The sequence below is a fragment of the Lygodium microphyllum genome, chromosome 23 (assembly GCF_053477565.2).
Source record: "Lygodium microphyllum isolate KBCC chromosome 23, Lygodium_microphyllum_v1.1.10, whole genome shotgun sequence".
NCBI classification, from domain to species: Eukaryota; Viridiplantae; Streptophyta; class Polypodiopsida; order Schizaeales; family Lygodiaceae; genus Lygodium; species Lygodium microphyllum.
In genome coordinates this window covers 49,930,840-49,944,451 of record NC_141157.1, presented here as the reverse complement: position 1 = coordinate 49,944,451, position 13,612 = coordinate 49,930,840, and positions in this window count along the sequence as shown.

The window sequence follows — 13,612 nt, the reverse complement described above, 5'->3', positions numbered from 1 at the left end:
GAATGTTTGTTTGAGACGCAAAGTTGAGTACACTTTATTTGGACAAATGGATTTCTAAATGAAGAGAAGGAATCCATTACATGGAAGGTTCCTTACGAAGTCATGTGAAGTGCTCAAGGGAAAGTCATCATCACCTATTGTAGACCCTTGATGAAAGGATCCATTAAGGCATGGTAAAAATAGAATCTCAATTTCGAGCAAATCAAATGTGGAAAATCTAATGGACTAATTGGAAAGGAGTTGGTAAAGTGAACCCATGATATTTGGATTGGGAATGTTGTGAATAATAAAATCAAGTTTCAATCTTAATAAATCACCTTCTTATAAATCCAAGATTAAGTTTTGACTTCAAGAACATCATAATGATGTAGTAGTTGGTTTCTAGGAGAAGAATTACCTTCTTAAGTAGATAAAGCCACCAAATTTTAATGGCAAAGGGTTTGCATTTAAAATTGATGTGCCAACATTGAAACTGTAGAGGTTTATTTTCTAAAATAGATAGTAATGAAGCCCATCTTTGGTGGAAACAATGGTGCAGTGACAATGTGGTAACCAAAGGTCCCCAAAAGAGCCAACACATTAAGGAAGCATTATGGAGAAGGTATCTACCACCTTCCTTTGGATAATTCTAAATGAACAAATTCTTTAGTCTGAGGTAGCTAGATCCAACTATGGAAGACTATCATTCCCAATCTGTGATACTTAAGAAGTATGCACCCAATATCAATTGTAGTCAATGAATTGCTAGGTTTTGCCAAGGATTAAATGCATCCACGAGACCAACTAATGTGGAAGGGGTCCTCATATGAACTAATCCCTTGACAAGAAAGTTTAGCATAGTGAGCCCTTACAATCCAAGAAAAGCTCATACAAATTATTCTCATATAAGATCTGCTCATCAACCTGTTAAGAGAGTCAAGGAAATCGTTGATGCTACAATTGCAATAAAGTCAAGTACTTGAAGATTGAATAACGTGATAGAAAGTGCTATAATTGCAATGAGCTTAGTCACTTCAAGTTTAAATGTCTCACAATTGCTAATTAGAAAGGTCCTCACACAATGTTCAATGAGAAAATCCAATGAATAGATTGGTAGAGGCTACACAATTGGAACATAAGCTTACACTATCATCACAAAAAGGGAGTTTGATTAGGCCTCAAAAGAGAAAGTAGAGTTTTGATCGCTAGTTGGTTAAGGATGCATCTTAAACATGAACCATATCATCAATATTGAGTAAATTGTACTACTTCTTAGATATGCACTTGAAAAATAACCTAGACATTAGATTTCTAGCATCCATGTATAAAGAATAATCTAGTAATAAAGCTAAATAGTTCATTGGATCACTCTTGGAAGGAAAGTACCAAGCACTCATCAAGATGATGACATCTTGATTCCCATAAGCGGGAGAGGATGTAATGATTTCCCTCCCATTTGAATATGCCCTAAGAGAAAAAGAAGAAAAAGAAAAAACGGTTAACTATTGACATTGTTCACCCTTCCCACCTTATAGTCCCCCCCCCCCCCCCCTTTTTCCCCCTACTTTGCACTTTTCCCCTCCCTCTCATAAAAGGGTAATCTAAAGTCAATAATACTAAGTTTGAACTTTTTTTCTTTCTTGGAAGGACCCTAATAAGTGGATTGTTGAGTTAGTCTTTCAACTTGTGAAGCCTAGGGAATTGGTCAGATACCTAGGTGCCTACATTGGTGTTGGAGTCACTTTGAAGTAGCGATTTGAGTGGTATCTTGGCAAATTTTATTCCAAGATGAAGAAATGGGTGGATGCCCCAACCTCTCTAGCATGGAAAGTGAATATTGTAAAGAATGCTATCTTTGATAACAGTCTATGTGGGTCCCTCTTGCCATTCAATCAAGTAGCCTAGGACAAGGTGGAAGTGCTATTAGGGGTTTTCTTTGGTCTTACCAAGACAGGAAGTTAGCACACCAAATAAGTTGGGATGTGCTTATTAAGGACAAGAAATTGGGAGGGGTTGGTTTAGAGGACCTTGCCCTCAAATCACAAGAAATGGTGTCCAAACGCATGAAGAGGATGGGTAGTAAGCAACTATGGATGGTCATATTGTATCATTAAATTACCACCTCCAAAATTCATGGGATGACATGAATGAGGCTCACTAGTTAGACCTAATAGGTGCTGTGTAGGAGTGCATTAGAATCCCACACTCTAATATGACCCATAGTTAGTATGTAGCAAAAGGTGCTTAGTAATGCCACACTTAGAAGCCCAGGGGGGAGGCAGGGAGGGCAAGGAGGGGATTCCTCATTAGAGCACAACATATGGCTCTCACTCTTTGCTTGCAACTTGAAGACTACCCCTATTACTACTAGAGATGTGAAAACTTCCAAGGTAGCATACAATAAAGGTCCAAGGATTTGAGTTGATGTGTGGGAACTTGGCCCAAGACAATGGCTATATGTTCATCTAGTTATCAACACATTTGAACTAGATGAGAGAGAAGGTAGGTGGCTAGAGAATGTCAAATACAAATGAGGGAGAGTTGGCCATCCTCATTAGCAAGAGTGGATAATAGCTCTCTTAAGGATCTTGTATCACCTGTAAGGAAGCAACTGTGGCTTTGTCAATCTTGGAGGGACTACAAGGCCCCCTCACTTGCAACTCTAATGAATTTGCATACTTGATGGAAGGAGTTCCCCCTAGCTAGAATAACCACATGGAAGAAAATGGCTAGGAGGCTCTGAAGGTCAACCTCATCATACATGGTCAAATTTTTGAGCTAGCTATCAATGCTCAAGAGACTGCCTTTGCATGCTAGATTGAGCAAGAGAGCAGCAATCTCACAAATGTGTCCCCTATGTGGGAGAGCAGAGGAAACAGAAAATCATATATTATGAGATTACTCATAGGTGACACTCCTGTGTGAAAGGTGAGAAGGGTCGAAGCTTGCACGCGAGCTATGGCGGGAGAGCAAGAGCAAGAAAGAGAGAGACAAGAAATGGGAACTCCAACAGTCACAATGTGTGGCCAGGCCTTCCTTTATTCAAACTGTCACTAAAAGAATAAAGAATAAGGTGACGTGACGGGCGCTCGCCACCTGCAGTGTGCAGTGGCGGGTACTGTCAGTGTAGTAATACACTGGGACTAAGCGCATGGTGGTCATCTTAACCACAGGAGAGAAGACCTCATCAAAGTCCACACCATGTTCCTGCTTAAAACCCTTTGCTACCAATCTAGCCTTGTATGCCGGCTTGGGGTGTCCAGGGGTATTTTTTAGCTTATACACCCACTTGCATGGCAAAGCCTTCTTGCCCTTAGGCAAGGCAACCAAATCCCAAGTCTCATTCTTATGCAGGGAGTCTATCTCAGACTGCATAGCCCTCTCCCAGGAGTGACTGTCACCCCTGCGCATAGCCTCATCATAAGTGAAAGGCTCTCCTGCATTTGTAACCAAAACATAATGCATAGAGGGTTGAAATCTATCAGGTGGACGTCTGTCTCTAGCAGACTGTCTCACCGCAGGCTCTGCTGCCTGTCTAATTGCCTGTCCAACACCCTGGTCCTATGGAGGAACTGCTGCAGGCTGTACTACTGGCTGTGCTGGAGCTCTAGGCTCCTCCTGAAAGATCACTTTGCGGATCTCAACCACCTTCTGAGGCTGCCTGTGCATCTTGTCTTCATGGAAGACGACATCATGGCTTCGTACTATTTTCCACGCTTGTGGATCCCATAGGCGATAGCCCATCTCTCCTGACTCACCATAGCCAAGGAATATGCATTTAATGCTCTTTGGATCCAATTTACTCCTCTTGTCCTTGGGCACATGGCAGAATGCCTCACATCCAAAGACATGGAGATGCGCATAAGAGGGTGGCTTACCAGCCCAAACTTCCTCTGCAACCTGGAAATCCAATCCACTGGAAGGCGATCGGTTTATGAAATGCACTGCCGTACTAACTGCCTCAGCCCAAAAACTCTGGGGTAGGCCTGCATGGCTAAGCATAGAGCGCACACGCTCCTGAATAGTCCTGTTCATGCGCTCAGCCAAACCATACGGGGTGGGGTGTAAGGGGCGGTCAACTGACACTTAATACCCCTGTCATCACAAAAGTGCTCAAAAGCATGCGAGACATATTCTCCCGCATTGTCAGTCCTAAGGCATTTCAGCCTATACCCAGTCTGGTTCTCAACAAGAGCAAGCCAACGCTGAAAGACTGCCAAGACATCGGACTTTTGCTTTATGGGATAAGCCCACACTTTCCTAGAACAATCATCAATGAAGGTAACAAAGTACTTTGCGCCACCCATAGACATGCAAGGCATAGGCCCACAAACATCGGAATGCACCAATGCCAAGGGCTCACTCATGCGTGGCCTACCCGATTTCTTATGCGTAGACCTATTCTGCTTACTATAAAGACAATGATCACACGAGTCAAAACATGCATAATCCAAAGGCGGAAGATACTGCAAACCAGATAACATTTTCATTCCCTTCAAAGACATGTGCCCTAAACGAGCATGCCAAAGTGATACATGTGGGATAGAACCCACTGCCAAAACATGGTCAACTGAGGACCCAGATACAACAAGAGGATAGAGGCTGCCAGCCTTGGCGCCTCTAGCAAGCAAAAGTCTGCCACGAGTAATCTTCCAGGCAGAATCCCCAAAACATACATGAAATCCTGCATCATCCAGCTATCCTGCAGACATAAGACTGCGCGTAAGCGCAGGTACATGACGTACATCCCTAAGCAAAAATGAATTGCCACTGGAAAACTGCAACTGAATATCACCCATGCCCACAATGTCAAGAGACCTGTCGTCTCCAAGTCTGACTGAACCATATATAGTGCGGTAAGAGTGGAACCACTCACGGTAAGGCGTCACATGGAAGAATGCTCCTGAATCCAATAACCAACACTGTGCATACATACTAGATGTCTCAGTCAAGTGTGAAGCATCAGAAGAACTAGCTGCAAGTATAAACTCATCACCACCATCGGACTTCTCAGTCTGCGTGACATTAATTTCCTCAATCTTGACGCTGGACTTCGCAGGTACTATGCTGCGATCAAAGGACTTGTCCTGCACTTTATCTTTCCCCTTATCCTTGCACTTCTCATTGCGCAACTCATGACACTATGGTCTAATATGGCCCTTTTTCCCACAATGATGACAAGTGACATTTGCATTGCGCCCACACGACTTACTACACAACTTGCCACGAGATTTAGACCGACCCTTCTACGAGTCACGGCCACGGTTATTACCATGATCATTCCTGTCATTCCTGCCTCTAACTGTCAAAGCATGACTACCACGAGAGGCATCCAAGTTTTTGCGATTCACCTCTTCTTGAAGAAGAGCACTCTCAACATCTGCCAATTTTAGAGTAGCACTAGAGGCACGAAGAGCAGTGCGGAATACATCCCATGACTCATTGAGAGTCCCAAGCAAGAAAAGAGGAGTTACTTCCTCTCCAAAGGTGATATCCTGCGAAGTCAGGTTCTTGAGTATAGCATGGAACTGGCTCAAGTGAGCAGACATAGTCGCATTATCCTTCATGCGCAGATCCATAAGCTGCTTCAACCAGTACATCTGACTCGCCAGACTTTTCTTATCATAAAGATTCTTGATCTTATTCCATAGATCCCATGCACTCTGTGCTTCCTCAAATACATTATAATGTACCTGTTCAGTGAGAGACAATACAATCGTGGACTTGCATAGCTCATCAAGTTCAAGCCAGTCGCCATTGTCCATAGTTTCAGGCTACTCCCCACTCAACCGAAGTGGCTTAATCTGAGATTTATGCACCAAGACCTGCCAAATTTGACTCTTCCAATAAGAGTAGTTGGTACCATCCAACTTTGTAATGTTAAAGATGGCACTATCATGCGAAGATGACGCCATTATGCAGGCTGGAAATGCCCAAACAGTCCAAAACTGCTTGCTGTTTTACTGCAGAAACTGCCCAAAAATGACCAAAACGGGGTCCAAAGGGCGAGCAAAGTGTGCCAAAAGTTGCTGCCCACTTAGTACTAGGTGCGGTACACCAAATCAGGATATTTCAACATGAAAAGTACACCTCAGTCCACCAATAACTGCTTGTTGTAATAAATTGTAGATATGCAGTCTAGAGAGCAAACTGTCCCAAAATAGGATCCAATGTCAAGCAAACAATGCTAGGTCCAAAGCCAGCATGAAACGGACATAAGCAAGGCCAATGATAGTGAAAAGAACATGAGCTCAACACCGAAGCATGTCAAAATAACATCTGCCAGTGAAAGGCACACCCCCAGACACTCTAGGCAAAGTGTTCCTGTAACTGCCAAAACCTGACACAAATAGGTGTCTGCTCAAATAGAAAGATCCAAATATGAGACTCAGCTCATAAGCATCCTGTGAACCAAGAGTACATCAATGCATATCCATAAAGATCGGAGTATGATCCCAAAGTCTCAATGCGTATGTAGCTGCTCAAGATGTAAACTGCTCCAAATACATGTAAGTGCTCCAATAGCATGCAACTGTCAAAGGTCAAGCAAGCATGTAAAATGCTCCCACTGGCACAAAAGGCATACAAAGCGAGCTCAGAAGCTCAAACAACCCAAGAGAAAGCACCAGTGATAAGTGACCCTGTCAATGCATCAAGCGCATCCAAGAGAGCATGACATACATGAAGCACCGGTCGTATTAACCATGAAGCAATACATAAGCCCAAATAAGCTCTCGGTCAACTCAATGACATCCAAATAGCAACCAAGATCAGTGATCAAGTAAGCCGGGAATGCTCAAATACATCCAAATCCAAGCTCCAAATGTTGGTATGGCATACACGAACCAAATAGCATATGTCACGAACCAAAGCATGTAATGCAAAAGCCTAACTGTCAAGCAGAGACATGAGGCATAGGCGGTCCACGAGCATGCCAAGTCAGTCCAAATGCCAGTGAAGATGGAGCTAATGTGAAGCTCAAAAGCATCCCATAATCTCATACATATGCTCCAAGTTGTCCCCAAATGTCAGAGACATCATGCCAAAGCTCAAAGCATACATCCGGTATCGGTAGGTAAGTGCCAAAGCGTGTAAAGTACCTTCAGCCCACTGTTATTCCAGCATGTATTTACTATTCTAAACAATAGATTTCAGCCCCAAATTCAAGCCAAAATCATGGTCAAACCAAATGCATACATCCCCAATACATCCGGGTAGGAAGTAGACCGCATACGGGCATCAAATAGCTCCAATGGAATGAGGCATAAGCAACAAATGTCAGTGTCAGGGGTGCTGCCCTGTTTCCAGCACTGTTATGCAGTAAATGACAGTTTCAAAACTGAGAATGATCAGCTCCCAACCTCAATGTCAAGCCAAAGCATCAAAATGACATCCAAAAATGGCTCAAATGCCCTCCAAATAGGCCAGTGATGAGTGCTCCATGAGCAACAAAGCATTCAGCTGTAAAACGTGGATGTCAAAGTCTAAAAATGGGCGCCATATTCAGCGTGTTGAGGCCTGGAGTGCTGCTGCCAATCACGTGGCTGAATGTTGAGTGTGGGGGGGCTCAATGATGGCCCAAGGTAGGCACATACCAAGCCATGAAGGCCCAATGCAAAGGGGAGGGAAGATATAAGCTATGGAGCTCAAGAAGAGTGGCTGCCCTTTGTTCCTGCCTTGTTTCAAACTGAGAATACACTCAAATGCCTGCAAATGCTGAAGCAATACCTCAAGGGAAAGGCCCTGATGAAGCTCAAGAAGGCCGGGATGGAGCTCGGGAAGCCGGGGAGAGTCGGGAGCTCGAGAGGTCGGCTATGGCTGCCGGGATGGAGACCCAATGCGTGAAGCGAGTCGATGCGAAGGTCGGGAAGCACCGAGTCGATCTCGAGCAAGAGAATGCCAAGCTCTGATACCAGTTGAAAGGTGAGAAGGATCGAAGCTTGCACACGAGCTATGGCGGGAGAGCAAGAGCAAGAAAGAGAGAGGCAAGAAATGGGAACTCCAACAGTCACAATGTGTGACCGGGCCTTCCTTTATTCAAACTATCACTAAAAGAATAAAGAATAAAGTGACGTGACGGGCACCCGCCACCTGCAGTGTGCAGTGGCGGGTACTGTCAATGTAGTAATACACGGGGCGACACGGCGGAGGCGCCTTTACCCCCAACACTATGGAGAGCACCTAGAAGATGGCTATGCCAAGCTAACCTCTAGGATGACTTTGGCATGACTATTGATTTTTTCAAGGAGCAGGCCCACCTTGGTGATTGCTCATGGAATCTAATTAGCTTGATGTGTGGGATTGTTGTCAAGTTTGTATGATCTAGAAGGAATAGTGTGGTCTATAAAAATGTTAATAAGATGAGCATTGACTTGAGTGTGCCCTCCCTAAGGCAAGAGGTCCTCATTGTGATGAGTACTTTCAAGGTAAAGGGTTGGGTAGTTAAGCTTTTTTGCAAATAACTATTCTATAAGGCCTAGGCTTCATTGCATCCTTTACATGTTGTGACTCCTTTTTACTTAATAGATTGTGTGAACACATTCCAAAAAAAAAGTATGGGTTCTCTATTTAAGTGTTGTGTTTCTATAACTTTGGGTCTTTTCTCCATTGTGTTTCTTATAAAATCCTTGTGTTGGTACATTACATGTAAAATTTTAGGAACACCTTGGATAGGTTGTATGAGGGTTGTATCTCGTTTAAGAAGGTTGCATTCATAGCATATATAGGCCTTCACAATGGCATACTATATCATAAATATCTTAGAAATTACAATAAAATCATAATGTGAACTCCAAAACTATATCCATGTATCATTGCATACCATAAGGACGAGCTTGTGTAAACTATAAGGATGCATACTTAACATATCTTTTTTTGCTATGTTCTCTTATAGAATTTGTATTATTAGCTTAAAATTTATAGAAGCTACATTGTCATGAGAACAAGGGTAGAGAATTTAGATATCCTTGTATGCACTTATTTTTTTACCATGGTATTAAGCTAGACATGTATAACTTGAGCATAGTGGAAAAATCACCCTTTCTAGCTTCAGGTATAGTTGAGGTGGGCCTTAGCATGTCAAGCTTTTGTTGTTCATACTCATTCTCCCTTGTTGAGATGGCAAGCTTAACACGTGCGGACATTGATGATGGACTGCTTGGCTAGATGAGTCCGCACATCTACACTTAGCACATTGGTGGTCATTATGATACTCACATGGCCACTGACTTATCACTTATTATATTTATTTTGTTACATCTATCTACAGCTGGCAAAGATATAACGCTAGTCGATTAGTGTAGTCAGTTATGCACTGTTTGACTTAGAAGGCCACTTTCCTTTATGTTGTATCTTATCTATACGTTGTGTACATTGTATAGTGTGTGGAAGAAGAATAAAAATTAGCAAGAAAACGTTTTGGCCTCCATCTCTCTTCTTGTGTTCTTGAGTGAGCTTCCTCTTGTGTATACAGTGTGTTTTTGGCACAGTAGCTCAAGCAAATCCCCCCATCACGCGATTCTTGACATGGTATTAGAGCCGCGCCACTGAGAGAGGCTGATTTTGAAGGCTGAAGTGAAGGAGAAGAAGCAAGGTTCGAGCAAGCAAGCAACGGGTAAGAAGCTCTCCCATTCTTCCACTTTCTCTCTTGGATAGTCCCTGTGGAGGCATCGGAAGCAGGGTCGACCAAAAATATCAGATTGCTATGAGATTTGGTGTGTGAGCAGAGCACTATATATTCTACAGATAAGCCCTCAAGGGCCATCCCGTAGTTATTTTGGGTGTTTGAGGCTGTTTGAGGCCCTGTGTTAGAGCCGCAAGGTTGCGGACATCAGTTTCAGGATACACTGTGATTTCGACTTTATTGACCGAAAGTGGGTGCACAAGTTATAGATTGCAAATTTGTTAATTTTGAGGTATTTGCAGGAAGCAAACATAAGGTTTATTTGCAAACAGGTTGTAGGTTACATGTACTATTGAGAAATTGGTGAAAAAGGTTGCTTGGTATAGTGCTGTGCACGTGTTGTGAAAGATTACACAAGACTAGCTTGTTGTGTTGTATCCTTGTTTGTGATAATGGCAAAGAACAATGGAAATCCCATTATTGAGAAGCTTGAAAAGAACAACTACCCTTCATGGAAGTTCCGTGTGACGAACTTCCTCATTGGAAAGGGCCTTTATGACTTTGTTTCAGGTGAAGAAAAGGAGCCATAGCTGGGTATCCTTGTGACTGCAGATGAATTAAAAGCATGGAAAGAACTGAATGGAAAGACAAAAAGGTGATGTACTGGTTATTTGCAGTCATTGATAATACAATGTTGGGACATATCATGAATGCAGAAACTTCACATGCAGCTTGGACAATTTTTGAGAACATGTTTTCGGTAAATACAAAGGCACAAAAGATTCAACTCAAGCAAGAGTTGAACGTCTTGAAGAAAGGGAAAATGTCTGTCAATGAGTATGTGTTGAAGGTGAGGAGCATTGCAGATGCTTTAGCAGCGATTGATGCAATGCTTGATGATGATGATTTGGTTTCATCCACTTTGAGTAGCCTTAACAATGAGAAGACATGGAAATCATTTGTTACTTCAGTATATGTACAAAAGCCATTTCCAGATTTTGATGAGTTGATCTCTCTCATGATTACCGAAGAGATAAATATGCAGGGTGACTCATATGAAAAAAGTGGTGAATAGGTTCAAGCATTTTACTCAAGTTCAAGAAGGGGACGTGGTAGATCCTCTTCGAGAGGCCGTGGTATGTGACGTGTTGGCGATAACTAGTAAAACAGGTTCAATCAACAGTTTGGTGAAATGCAGATTTTTGGAGACAGAGGAAACTTTAGAGGCAGGGGGAGCTCTAGAGGAAGAGGTGGATGGCAGAACAGAGGCTCTGGAAATTCTGCTATTGTTTGCTATTATTGTGGCAAAACAAGACATATTGCAGGCAATTGTTATGCTAAGAAGGATGATATTCACAATGGTAAATTATAGCAAGGAAACTATGCATCGTCTTCACAACAGAATGAAGACAAAAATGAGTGTTTGTTTGTTATGCAGCATATGATGAATGCAGTTACATGAAAGGGAACACATGATGATGTATGGTATGTCGGCTCAGGTGCATCTAATCATATGACTAGTCATGTTGAATGGTTTGGAGAGATGCAGGACTTATAAAACCTAGGTTATGTGCAAACGGGTGATGATTCATGCCACCCAATTTCACACATTGGAAAGGTTTCCTTGTCCTTGTATGATGGCCAAACAAAGAGTCTGGCAGATGTATTACATGTGCCATCAATTACAAAGAATCTAGTGTCTGTTGGCCAAATGGTAGAGCAGGGGTTGTTGGTCCGATTCAATGCAAAATGTTATTTTGTAGAAGACTTTAATGATAAGTGCAGGTTGTTCGTAAAAGGAAGTAGAGTTGGCCAAATGTTCACTTTAGATGTTGGAATTCCTGCAATGGATGTTGCTATATATGCTAAAGGAAAAGGAGTAGTTGCAGATATTGAAATATGGCATAAACGTATTGGACATGCAAATGTGCAAAGGCTGAAATTAATGCAGTCTAGAGGATTGGTTACAGGGTTGCCTTCTTTTAGAGTTGTAGAATTGCATAAAGTCCGTGAAGCATGCCAGTTTGGTAAGCAGGCAAGATAACCCTTCTCGCATGACAGAGAAGTGAGTAGAAAAATACTTGATGTAGTACATATAGATGTTTGGGGGTCTACAAAGAATGTATCTATTGGTGGTAGCAAATACTTTGTCATATTTATTGATGACTGTTCAAAGAAGTTATGGATATACTTCATGAAGGAAAAGAGTGATGTGTTTGAACACTTCAAATCTTTTAAGGTAGCTGTTGAAACAAAAATAGGCTTAAAGGTGAAGTGCTTGAGATCAGATGGAGGGGGAGAGTACCTCTCTAATGAGTTTATTGGCTTCTTGAGGACTTATGGGATAAAGAGGCAATTTACTTGCAGGTATACCCCACAGCAAAATGGGGTTGCAGAAAGAAAAAATAGGCATATTGCAGAAGTCGCACAGCCATTAAAATGACTGAAAAGAAGATGCCCAAACATTTTTGGTCTAACGCTGTCCATACTGCTATTTACATTATGAACAGAACTCCCACAGCTGTAGTTCATGGGATGACTCCTGAAGAGCGCTTTACTGGCAAGAAGGCCAATGTATCGCACTTGAAGGTATTTGGATGTGTTGCATATGTTCATGTGCCAAATGAGCTACGGAAGAAGCTTGATCCAAAGGTTGAAAAATGTACTTTTATTGGGTACTCTTTAGAGCAGAAAGGGTATGGATGTTATAACCCTATCACAAGTGAGTTCAGAGTGAGTAGGGACGTTATCTTCGATGAGATGGGCAGTTGGTATGCACTTGTTGGTGATGTATTAGATGATGAAAATGATCATGACAGTTATGTGCATAAAGAAAAACAAGAATTATAGAGTCTTAGTGGACCAGAAACATCATCTGGTACTATACCTACAATGAGCCCTTGGTTGAAATCAATGCAGTCTAGAGGATTGGTTACTTGGTTGCCTTCTTTTAGAGTTGCAGAATTGCATAAAGTTTGTGAAGCATGCCAGTTTGGTAAGGAGGTGAGACAACCCTTCTCGCATGATAGAGAAGCGAGTAGAAATATACTTGATGTACTACATATAGATGTTTGGGGGCCTACACAGAATGTATCTCTTGGTGGCAGCAAATACTTTGTCACATTTATTGATGACTGTTCATGGAAGCTATGGGTATACTTCATGAAGGAAAATATTGATGTGTTTGAGCACTTCAAATCTTTTAAGGCAGTTGTTGAAACAGAAATAGGCTTAAAAGTGAAGTGCTTGAGATCAGATGGAGGGGGAGAGTACCTCTCTAATGAGTTCAGTGCCTTCTTTAGGACTCATGGGATAAAGATGCAATTTACTTGTAGGTATACCCCACAGCAAAATGGTATTGTGTTAACCCCAACATGAAGAAAGCAAAAGGAAATAAAAAAAGGCGCAGGGCAAAGGCGGAAAAAAGGTAGCTTGACTAAAGAAAGAAGAGGAGAAAAGGCCAGAAGCAAAGGGCAACCTTAAAAGTCCAAGGCAAATGCAAAAGGGAAAAGGTGCATTTTAAAATACAAAGGCGCTCCCTGAGATCTTGTAAAAGAGTGCCAGGCGGTGGAAAATTCGAAAAGCCAAAACATAAGATAAAGACGAAGGCCAAGGCAAAGAGAAACGGAAGACAAAGGCGCACGAGGAAAAGTGCAAGTCAAACTATTGTAAAAGAGCGCAAGCGCATCATGGTTTAATTCAAGGAGCGCCGGCGGGCTCTCACTCGTGCAATTTTGTAAATGTAGACGGGCGGTGGAAAGGAAGCTAGGAAGATAGAAGGACAATGGGAAAAAGGGCCTAGGCTACGGCCGGCCATGTAAAAAGAGGAAAAGGGGATGACCGCACAAAATGGATTTAGGGTTTTGTATATAAAGTTGAAAAGTGAATGAGAAGCTCATTCTTGTGTGTGGCCAAAAGTAGTTCTCCTCTTCTTCTTCTTCTTCTTGTTCTTGTTCTTGCTTGCTTGAGCTTGTGCTTGAGAGAGAGTGTGTGAGAGTGTGAGGGAGTGAG